Genomic DNA, 12702 nt, shown 5'->3' on the forward strand with positions numbered 1-12702 from the left:
GTTTTCTCTCACTTTTAAAAAAATAATTTATTGTCAAGTTGGTTTCCATATAACACCCAGTGCTCATCCCCACAAGTGCCCTCCTCCATGCCCATCACCTCCCTTCCGCTCCCCCCCACTCACATCAGCCCTCAGTTTGTTCTTGGCATTCAAGGATCTCTCATGATTTGCCTCCCACCCTCTCCCCCATTAGTTTTTCTGCTTCTTCTCCCCCATTTTCCTCCGTTAAGTTTCTCTGAATCCCCCTATACGTGCAAATATATGGTATCTGTCCTCTGCCTGACGTATTTCACTCAGCATAACATCCTCAAGTTCAATCCATGTTTTGACACATGGCCAGATTTCATTCTTTCTCTTTGCCATGTAGTATTCCATTGTATAGTTAAAACACATCTTCTTGATCCATTTGTCCGTTGATGGACACTTAGGCTCTTTCCATGTTTTGGTCGTTGTTGAAAGTGCTGCTATGAACATTGGGGTCCATGTGCCCCTATGCATCAGCACTCCTGTATCCCTTGGGTAAATTTCTAGCAGTGCTATTGCTGGGTCATAGGGGAGTTCTACTGTTAATTTTCTGAGGAACCTCCACATTGTTTTCCAGAGGGGCTGCACCAGTTGACATTCTTACCTACAGTGTAGGTTGGTGCCCATTTCTCCACATTCTCGCCAGCATCTAGAGTCCTCTGATTTTCTTATTTTAGCCACCCTGACTGGCGTGAGTTGGTATCTCAGTGAGGTTTTGATTTGCATTTCCCTGATGAAAAGGGGAGCTGAGCATCGTTTCATGTGTCTTTTGGCCATCTGGATATCCTCTTTGGAGAAGTGTCTGTTAATGTCTTCTGCCCATTTCTTCACTAGATTGTCTGTTTTTCGGGTGTGGAGTTTGGTGAGTTCCTTATAGATTTTGGATACTAGCCCTTTTTCTGATATGTCATTTGCAACTATCTTTTCCCATTCCGTTGGCAGCCTATTAGTTTTATGGATTGTTTCCTTTGTCGTGCAGATGGTTTTAATCCTGATGAGGTCCCAAGAGTTCTTTTTTGCTCTTGATTCCCCTGCTTTTGGGGATGTGTCACGTAAGAAATGGCTGCGGTGGAGGTCAAGGAGGTTGTTTCCTGCTTTCTCCTCTAGGGTTTGGATGGTTTCCTGTCTCACATTCAGGTCCTTTATACATTTTTGAGTTTATTTTTGTGTATAGTGTGAGAAAATGATGTAGTTTCATTCTTCTGCATGTTGCTGTCCAGTTCTCCCAGCACCATCTGTTAAAGAGGTGTCTTTTATCCATTGGATACTCTTTCCTGCTTTGTCAAAGATTGGTTTGCCGTACATTTTTGGGTCCAAATCTCAGTTCTTTATACTATTCCCTTGGTCTATATGTCTGTTTTTGTGCCAATAGCATACTGTCTTGACTATTACAGATTTGTCATAGAGGCTAAAGTCTGGGATGGAGATATCTCCGGTTTTGGTTTTCTTTTTCAATATTACTTTGCCTAATCGGAGTATTTTGTGGTTCCATACAAATTTTAGAATAGTTTGTTCTAGTTTTGAGAAGTATGCTGGTGCAATTTGTATAGGGATTGCCTGGAATGTTTAAGATTGCTTTGGATAGTAATGACATTTTAACTATATTTATTTTTCCAATCAATGAGCGTGGAATGTTTTTCCATTTCTTTGTGTTTGCTTTAACTTCCTTCACAAGTTTTCTATAGTTTCCATCATACAGATCTCTTATATCTTTGGTTAGGTTTATTCCTAGATTTTTTTAGTTCTTGGTGCAATTGTAAATGGATCAATTTCTTGATTTCTCTTTCTGCTGCTCATTGTTGGTGTATAGAAATGCAACTGATTTCTATACATTGATTTTGTACCCTGCGACTTCGCTGAATTTATGCATCAGTTCTAGCACACTTTTGGTGGAGTGTGTTGGGTTTTTCATGTAGAGAATCATGTCGTCCTTGAAAAGTGAAATTTTGACTTCTTCTTTGCCAGTTTTTTTTTTTAATGTTTTATTTATTTCTGAGAGAGAGATAGAGACAGCATGAGCAGGAGAGCGTCAGAGAGAGAGGGAGACACAGAATCTGAAGCAGGCTCCAGGCTCTGAGCTGGCTGTCAGCACAGAACCTGACGCGGGGCTCCAACCGATGAACCATGAGATCATGACCTGAGCCGAAGTCGGACACTCAACCGACTGATCCACCCAGGCGGCCCCTTCTTTGCCAGTTTTGATACTTTTTATTTCGTGTTGTTTTCTGATTGCTGATGCTAGCACTTCCAACACTATGTTAAACAACAGTGGTGAGAGTGGATATCCCTGTCATACTCCTGATCTCAGGGAGAAAGCTCTTAGTTTTTCCCCATTGAGGTTGACATTAGCTGTGGGCTTTTTATAAATGACTTTCATGATGTTTAGGTATATACCTTCTATCCCAAATTTCTTGAGGGTTTTCATCAAGAAAGGATATACTATATTTTGTCAAATGCCTTTTCTGCATTTATTGACAGGATCATATGGTTCTTATCTTTCTTTTATTAAGGTGATGCATTCTATAACATTGATTGATTTGTTAATATTGAACCAGCCCTGCAGCCCAGGAATGAATCCCACTTGATCATGGTGAATAATTCTTTTTATATGCTGTTGAATTTGATTTGCTAGTATCTTGTTGACAATTTTTGCATCCATGTTCATCAGTGATATTGGCTTGTAATTCTTCTTTGTGTGTGTGTGTGTGTGTGTGTGTGTGTGAGGATCTCTGTCTGGTTTGGGAATCAAGATAATGCTGGCTTTATAGAATGAGTCCGGAATTTTTCCTTCTGTTTCCGTTTTTTGGAACAGCTTGAGAAGGATAGGTATGTACTCTGTTTTAAATGTCTGGTAGAATTCCCCAGGGAAGCCATCTGGTCTAGGACTCTTATTTTTTGATAACTGATTCAATTTCTTCACTAGCTATGGGTTTGTTCAAATTTTCTATTTCATCCTGTGAGTTTTGGTAGTGACTGTGTGTTTAGGAATTTGTTCATTTCTTCCAGGTTTTTCAGTTTGTTGGCAAATAATTTTTCATAGTATTTCCTGATAATTGCTTGTATTTCTGAGAGATTGTGATATGTCCATTTTCAATCTTGATTTTATCTTTTTGGGTCCTGTCTCTTTTCTTTTTGAGAATTCTGGCTAGGAGTTTGTCAATTTTATTTAAAAAAAAAACCTATTAGTTTCATTGATCTGTTCTACTGGTTTTGGGGGGAGTTTATATTGCTCATTTCTGCTCTATTCTTTTTTATTTGTCTTCTTCTGCTAGCTTTGGGGATTCTTTGCTGTTCTGCTTCTAGTTCCTTTAGGTGTGCTGTTAGATTTTATATTTGTGATTTTTCCTGTTTCTTGAGATAGGCCTGGATTGCAGTGTATTTTCCTCTTAGGACTGCCTTTGCTGCATCCCAAAGTGTTTGGACTATTGTGTTTTCATTTTCATTTTTTTCCATATATTTTTAAATTTCTCCTCTAATTGCCTAGTTGACCCATTCATTCCTTAGTAAGATGTTTTTTAACCTCCATGTATTTGGAGGTTTTCCAAACTTTTTCCTGTGGTTGATTCATAGCATTGCATCTGAAAGTGTGCATGGTATGATCTCAATTATTTTATATTTATTGAGGTCTGTTGTTGTGACATATTATGTGGTCTATCTTGGAGAAAGTTCCATGTGCACTCAAGAACAGTGTGTATTCTGCTGCTTTAGTATGAAAAGATCTGAATATATCTCTCAAGTCCATCTGGTCCAGTGTAACATTCAGGGCAATTGTGTCTTTACTGATTTTCTATCTGGATAATCTGTCCATTGTTGTAAGTGTAGTATTAAAGTGGCCTGCAGTTAGCACATTTTTACCAAGAAGATTGCTTATGTTTGTGATTGTTTTATATATTTGGGTTCTTCCAAATTTGGTGCATAAACATTTATAATTTTTATCTCTTCTTTTTTTTATTTTTCTTTTGTTTCTTACAAATAGTTTATTGTCAAGTTGGTTTCCATATAAGACCCAGTGCTCATCCCCACAAGTGCCCTCCTTCATGCCCATCACCGCCTCCCCCCCCACATCCATCAGTCCTCAGTTTGTTTCTCAGCATTCAAGAGTATNTTTATCTCTTCTTAATGGACATACTCCATAATTATGATATAATACCCTTCTTCATCTCTTGTTACATCCTTTAGTTAAAAATCTAGTTTGTCTGGAAAAGTATGGCTACTCCAGCTTTCTTTTAACTACCAGTAGTTTGATAAATGGTTCTCCATCTCCCCGCTTTCAGACTGAACGTGTCCTCAGATGTAAAATGAGTCTTTTGTAGACAGCAAATAAATAGGTCTTGTGGTTTTTTTTTAAATCCATTTTGATACCCTATGTCTTTTGATTGAAGCATTTAGTCCATTTAAATTCAGTGTTATTATTGAAAAATATGGATTTAGAGTCATTGTATTATCTGTAGATTTCATGCTTGTAGTGATATCTCTGGCCCTTTGTAATCTTTGCAACATTGCACTCACAGAGCCCCCCTTAGGATCTCTACTAGGGCTGGTATAGTGCTGATGAATTCCTTCAGATTTTGTTTGTCTGGGAAAACCTTTATCTCTCCTATTCTGAATAACAGGCTGGCTGGATAAGAGTCTTGGATGAATATTTTTCCTATTCAGCACATTGAAATTTTTCTGCCACTCCTTTCTGGCCTGCCAAGTTTCAGTAGATAGGACTGCTATTACCTTTATGTGTCTACCCTTGTAGGTTAAGTCTCATTTGTCCCTATATGTTTTCACAATTCTCTCTTTATATTTGTATTTTGCCAGTTTTACTATGTTATGTCATGCAGAAGATGGATTCAAGGTATGTCTGAAGGGAGTTCTCTGCTGAAGCTGCTTCTTTGAATGTTCATCTCGATATATTCCCCACAGAGCTTGGCAAAAAGAGGGCTTATTCTTTGTTTTTAGAATTCTAGTCTAATGCTTTCCACAGTCATTTTACCTATGTTCATAAACCAGTGATTATTTTTGAAAAATCATAAAGATATTTGTATCTTTTATTTGGTGCCTGAGTTCNAATGACAAAATTTATAATGTAATTGTAACTGTCCACACACATTCATAATAATTTTATTTATAGCATTGTCTATTATAATGGGAGGGTTTGGAAACTGACTAGTACCACTAATAATTGGAACATCGGATATAGCATTTCTCTGAATCAACAACAAAGCTTCTGACTATTACCACCATCATTTCTACTCTTACGTCATCCATAGTTAAAACAGGTGCAGGAACCCGTTGGACTGTATATCCTCCTCTAGCTGGCAATCTAGCACACACAGGAGCATCAATAGATCTATTTTTTTTCCCTTCACTTAGCAGGTGTATTCTCAATTTTAGGGGCTATCAACTTCATGACTACATCAACGCGAAGCCACCTGCTACATCCCAATATGAAACACCTTTGTTCACTTGATTTGTCCTAATTACAGCTGTTCAACTTCTGTCACCACCAGTTTTAGCAACTGGAATTGCTATGTTACTAACAGATCACAACATGAATACCACATTCTTCGACCCTACAAGAGGAGGAGACGCTTTTCTATGACATCTATTTTGCTATATTGATTCTTCTGGCACCCCGATGTGTATATCTTAATTTGACCCAATTTGGAATAATTGCACATATTATTACCTATTATTCAGGAGAGAAAAAAGAACCCTTAGGATAGATATCAACAGTTTCAGCCATAAGTCCATCTGATTTCTAGCTTTCATTGCATGAGCTCACCACAATTTACTGTAGGCACGAATGTCAACACATGAGCACACCTTACATCAGCCACTGTTATTATTGCTATCCCAACAGGAGTAAAAGTATTTAGTTGACTAAGAACCTTCTATGGAGGCAACATCAAATGATCACAAGTCATGCTATGAGCCTTAGGTTTTATTTTTTTATTCACAGCGAGGGGCCTAACAGGAATTGTATTAGTCAATTCATCCCTAGATATTGTCCTCCATGACACATATTATGTAGTAGCACATTTCCACCATGTCTTATCAATAAGAGCAGTATTTACTATTATTGGAACTTTCATTCTTTGATTCGCTCTATTTTCAAGCTGCACACTTAATTCTACTTCAGCAGAAGTTCACTTCATAATTATATTTGTTGAGGTTGATATAATCTTCTTCCCACAACACTTTCCTGCCTTATCAGGAATACCTTGATGCTATTCCAGTTATCCAGATGCGTACACAACATGAAGTATCATCTGATTTACAGACTCATTCATCTCATCACCATAGTAATATTAATAATCTTTATAGTTTGAGAAGCCTTGCATCCAAATGAGAAGTAGCAATGGTAGAGGTGATTAATACCAATCTCAAATCTCTGATGCCTTCCTCCATATCACATATTTGAAGAATCCACTTACGTAAGTCTAAAATAAGAAAGGAAGGAGTGAAAACTTCTCAAATTTGTTTCAAGCCAACACCACAACCATTATGTCTTTCTCAATAATGAGATATTATTAACAATTATAAAACATTTTCAAAGTAAATTATAAGTTGAAGTCCTTTATATCTCTATGGAATACCCCTTTCAACTAGGTTTCCAAGCTGTGACATCGCCAATGATAAAAGAACACTTACATTTTCATGACAACATGTTGATAATTAGCTTAATCAGCTCTTTAGTACTTTATATTATTTCATTAATACCAACAACTAAATGGGGGCCCCTGGGTAGCTCAGTCAGCTAAGCATCCAGCTTTTGGTTTCAGTCCAGGTCATGATCTCACAGTTCATAAGTTTGAGCCCCATATCGGGCTCAACACTGGCAGTGCAGAGCCGGCTTGGAATTATCTCTCCCTCTCTCTCTGCCTTTTCCCCACTCATCTCTCTCTCTCTCTCTCTCCCCTCCCTTTATCTCTCTCTCTCAAATATATAAACTTAAAAAATACTAACAACTAAATTAATTCATATGAGTATAATGAAGCCACAAGAAGTAGAAACTATGCTATCAGCCATTATCCTAGTCCTAATTGCCCTATAATCACTATGAATTATTTATATAGTAGATGAGATCAATAACTCTTCATTAACCATAACTAAAACTATGAATATACAGACTATGAAGATCTAAATTTTGACTCTCATATAATTCCCATGCAAGAACTAAAACCTGGGGAGTTACAACTATTGGAAGTTGATAACCAAGTTGTCTTACCTATAGAAATAATGATCCAAATACTGATTTTATCAGAAAAGCCTTACATTCATGAGCCATTCCCCCCCTTGTCCTAAAAACAGACGCCATTCCTGGATGACTGAATCAAACAACCTTGATAGCTACCTGACCAGGACTATGTTATTGATAACGCTCAGAAATTTGTGGCTGAAATTATAGTGTTTTTTACAAATTGTTTCTGATTTAGTTCCATTACAATATTTCAAAAAATTATCTTCATCCATAATGTAATATCATTGAAAAGCTATAAAGCATTTACTTTTTAAATTAAAGACTGAGAATTTAAATCTCTTTAATGGTATGCCACAACTAGATACATCAACTTGATTTATTACTATTATATCAATAATTATATTACTAGTCATTATTTTTAAACTAAAGATTTCAGAATATATTTAGTCATGAAACCTTGAATTAAATTCAAGTAAAATATTGAAATACCCATCTTTTTGGAGAAAAAAAATGAACAAAGATCTATTTGCCTCTTTCACAATCCCAACAATAATAGAACTACCTATTGTGATTCTGATTATTACACTTCCAAGCATTCTATTCCCTACATGTAATTGACTAATTAATAATCATCTAATCTCCATACAATGGTTAATTCAATTGACATCAAAACAAATAATAGCTATTTATAATTCCAAAGGATAAACTTGAACGCTAATACTCATATTGCTTATTTATTTTTTAATTTTTTTTATTTTTTATTACTTATTGTAGTTAACAGCTCAACAAACCTCTTAAACTACTACTATCTAATCTATTAATGAACTCTAAAAGGACTTCAATGAAACAAATATAATAGTTTAAATTAAAACAAATAATTTCAACTAAAATTATGCTTAACTTTCTATCAAATGTCCCTAGTCTACAGGAATATTTTTCTAGCATTCATTACCTTCCTTATTGCACTATTAATATATCAATCCCATTGAATATCATCTTTATTATGTCTAGAAAGCATAACATTATCACTATTTATTATAGTGATCATAACAATTATAAATATCCACTTCACACTAGTTAGTATGATGCCTATTATCCTATTAGTATTTGCAGCCTGTGAAGCCACACTAAGATGATCCCTCCTAATAATAGTACCCAACACTTATGAAACTATGTACAAAATCTCAACGTCCCACAATGTTAAAAATTATTATTCCAACTTGTCATACTAGTACCACTAGCAAGACTTTCAAAAAAGATAAAATAATCTGACTCAATACAACAACTCATAGCTTATTAATTAGCCTTATCACTCTATCATACCAAAACCAACTTAATGATAAAAAGCCTCAACTTTCATGTCTTTTCTGACTCCTTATAAGTACCTCTTCTGGAACTAACAATATTACTTTTTTCTCTAATACTTATGGTGAGCCAGTTCCACTTCTCAAAAAAGAACCCACTAGCTCAAAAATTTTGTATATTACAATATTAATCTTACTACAGTTGTTTCTAATTATAACTTTTATTGCAACAAAACTAATTTTGTTTTACATTTCATTTGAAACTACATTAGTACCATCTCTAATCATTAGCCAATGAGGAATCCAAATGGAACAATGAAATGCAGCTTTCCATTTCTCATTTTAAAGACCAGAAAGGTCACTACCACTTCTAGTTGCACTGAGATATACTCAAAATCATACAGGTTCTTCAAATTTCTCTTTTTAAATTATTTAATCTTTATTTATTTTTGAAAGAGAGTGCAAGTGGGGTAGGAACAGAGAGAGAGAAAGAGAGAGAGGGAGACATAGAATCCGAAGCAGGCTCCAGGCTTTGAGCTGTCAGCACAGAGCTCGACAAGAGGCTCAAACCCATGAACCATGAGATCATGACCTGAGCTGATGTCAGATGCTTAACCAACTGAGCCACCCAGGCACCCCTCTTCAAATTTCTTAATTGTCCAATATGGAGCCCAACCAGTATCCAACTCTTGCTATAACACTTACTTATGACTAGTATTCATAATAACATTTGTGGTAAAAATGCCCCTCTACAGACTACATCTTTAATACCAAAAGTATATGTAGAATCCCTTATTGCCAGGTTAATTGTACTCACATCTGTACTACTAAAATTAGGTAGATATGGAATATTATGAATAGCAACAAATCTGAACCCTTTAATGAACCACATAGCTTATCCTTTCCTCATATCATCATTATGAAGAATAATTATAACAAGTTCTATTTGCTTACAACAAACAGACCTAAAATTACTCATCACATATTCATCTGTCAGTCATATAGCCTATGTAATCATAACGATTCTCATTCAAACAACATGGAGTTACATGGGAGTTACAACTCTAATAATCACCCACAGCCTTACATCATCAATACTATTCTGTCTAGAAAATTCAAAATATAAATGAGTACATAGCTGAACTATAATTCTAGCCCATGGATTACAAAGGCTTCTTTCACTAATAGTGACCTGATAACTCTTAGCAAGCCTTACTAATCTGGTCTTACCCCCAACAATTAACCTAATCAAAGAATTATTTGTAGTGATGTCTTCCTTTTCATGATCCACACTACCATTATTTTAACAGGGATTAACATTATCATTACTGCCTTGTACTCTCTGCATATGTTATTTATAACCCTATAAGGGAAATACCCATTTTACATTAATATCAAACCATATTTTACAGGAGAAAACACCCTAANCTTTGGGCTCTGTGTTGACAGCTCAGAGCCTGGAGCCGGTTTAGGATTCTGTGATTCCCTCTTTCTCTGCCACTCCCCCATTGAAGCTCTGTCTCACTCTGTCTCAAAAATAAAATAAGCATTAAATAAATAAATAATAAAAAAGTAAAATTATAAAAAACATTACATTGTGAATCTAATAATGTAAATTCAAAATTTCTTATTTATCAAAAAAGGATGTAAGAACTGCTAATTCACAAGAAACAGACTCTTAATTACAGAGAACAATCTAATGGTTACCAGAGGGAAGAGTGTAGGCGGAAGTGTTAAGTAAGTGATGGGGACTAAGAAGTGCATTTGTTTTGTTTTGAGAGAGAAAAAGACAGAAAAAGCAGGGGAGAGGGGCAGAGGGAGAGAGAGAATCTTAACCAGGCTCCATGCTGAGTGTGGAGACCAACACAGGACTCAATCCCACAACCATGTGATGATGACCTGAGCTGAAATCAAGACTCAGATGCTCAACAGACTGAGGCACCCAGGCACCCCATGGAGTGCGCTTGTGATGAGCATAGGGTGATGCATGGAACTGCTGAATTACTATATTATGAACCTGAAATGAGTATAATATTTTGTTAATTAACTGGAATTAAATTAATTTTTTAAACCTGCTAATTAATACCTCATATATAAAAATATATCCTTTTCAACTTTTAAAGGATAGAAGTAATCCATTAATCAAAGGAGCCAAAGTTATACCAAAATTGGTATAACTCAAAATAAAAGCAATAACAATTCACCTCCCTGTATAAACAACCTTATTTATATTAACTACCAATCATAATAACTACCTACAATACCTATAAAAGAAACCTATGTTCATACCACATAAAAACCACCAGTTGTATGCCTTGCGTATCAGTATAATTCCAACAACAACATTCATCTATTCAGACCAAGAAATAATTATTTCAAAATGACATTGAATAACAATCCAGACTCTAAAATTATTGTTCAGCTTTAAGCTACATTACTTCTCAATAATTTTTATACCAGTAGCACTTTTCATTACATGATCAGTCATAAATTCTCAATTTGACATGTACACTCTGATCCCAATATCAACCACTTTTTCAAATATCTACTCATATTCCTCATCTCTATATTAATCCTAGTTACCACCAACAATTTATTTCAATTTTTTCTTGGACAAGAAAGAGGTATTATATCATTTCTACTGGTCATTTGATAGCATAAAAAAAACAGATGCAAATGCTGCTGCTCTCCAAGCAATTTTATATAACTGCACTAGAGATGTACACTTCATTACATCCACAGCATTATTATTATTATTTAAACTAAACTCATGGGATTTTCAATAGATCCTTATAACTAAATCTGAACCATCACTGTCGAATCTTCTTAAGTAAGCCTCTGTCAATGACTTCCGTCATGTATAGAAGGCCCAGCAGCTGTCTCAGTCCTACTTCATTCAAGCACAATAGTTATAGCAGGATTATTCTTACTAATTCATTTCCACTCACTGATAGAAAACAATAAAGCTATCCAGATGTTAACACTATGCATAGAAACTATCATAACACTATTCACAGCAATTTGGTTCCTAACCCAAAATGATATCAAAAAATAGTTGCCTTCACTTCAAGTCAATTAGGCCTTATAATTGTAACAATTGATATTAATTGGCCATACTTAGCATTCCTACATATCCATACATACTCATTTTTTAAAGCCATATTATTCCTATACTCCAAATCTATTTTCCACAACCTAAATGATGAACAAGACATTTGAAAAATAGGTAGTCTGTTCAAAGCACTACCATTCACCACAACCTCACTCATTAGAAGCCTAGTGCTAATAGGGATGCCCTTGCTTAAAGGCTCTTACTCCAAAGACCTAATTATTGAAATAGCTAATACTTCATATACCAATGCCTCAACCCTACTAATTACTCTCATTGCCATATTCCCTAATGGTTGTTTACATAATCTAATATTTTACAACTCGAATTATAGTTTTTGCCCTCCTAGGAAAGCCTCACACCAATACTTTAATTCTAATCAATGGAAATAACCCTCCTCAAATCAACTCTATCAAATGCCTTTTAGTCAGAAACATCTTTGAAGAATTCTTAATCTCCAACAATATTATCCCAACAACCATTCCACAGATAAGCATGCCTTATTATCTGAAATTAACAGCCCTTAACTGTGACTATTATAGGCTTTATCCTGCATTACAACTTAACTTCACAATACAAAACTTAAAATTTAATCATCCTTCTAATTATTGAAAATTTCAAATCTCTTTAGATATTTTCTTACTATCACACACCACCCTCTACCATTTCCAAACCTGTCAGCAAGTAAAAAATCAGCATCACTAATACTAGAAAATGTGTTGCCAAAATCTTTCTTGTATTTCCAAATAAACACCACCATCTTTATTTCTAATCTAAAAGGCCTAAACTATACATTTTCTCATTTCTTTTTTTATCCTCTCCCAGTTTATTTTTATTATTATTATTTTTTTACAAATAGTTTATTGTCAAGTTGGTTTCATTTATCACACAGAAGATACAAATTTCTAGTGAAGGAAAACTATGGGGATTGCTGTATTATATAGTTATGCGGCCTGGTTGGTAATTCTTACTGGTTAATCATTACTTACAGTGTCTTGGTTCTTATGGAGATTACTCATGAAAAGTAAGTAGGAGTAAATTTTCTCATTTCTGACTAAACTATCCCAAAATTT

The 12702-nt window shown here is 35.1% G+C and overlaps 1 pseudogene; it reads left to right on the forward strand.

Annotated features, from left to right (window-relative positions):
• LOC144236993 (cytochrome c oxidase subunit 1 pseudogene) overlaps nt 1-6464 on the forward strand; it is a 40854-nt pseudogene extending 34390 nt beyond the window's left edge.
• Nucleotides 6465-12702: the final 6238 nt, after the last annotated feature.

The sequence above is a fragment of the Crocuta crocuta genome, unplaced genomic scaffold (assembly GCF_008692635.1).
Source record: "Crocuta crocuta isolate KB4526 unplaced genomic scaffold, BGI_CrCroc_1.0 scaffold877, whole genome shotgun sequence".
Lineage (NCBI taxonomy): Eukaryota > Metazoa > Chordata > Mammalia > Carnivora > Hyaenidae > Crocuta > Crocuta crocuta.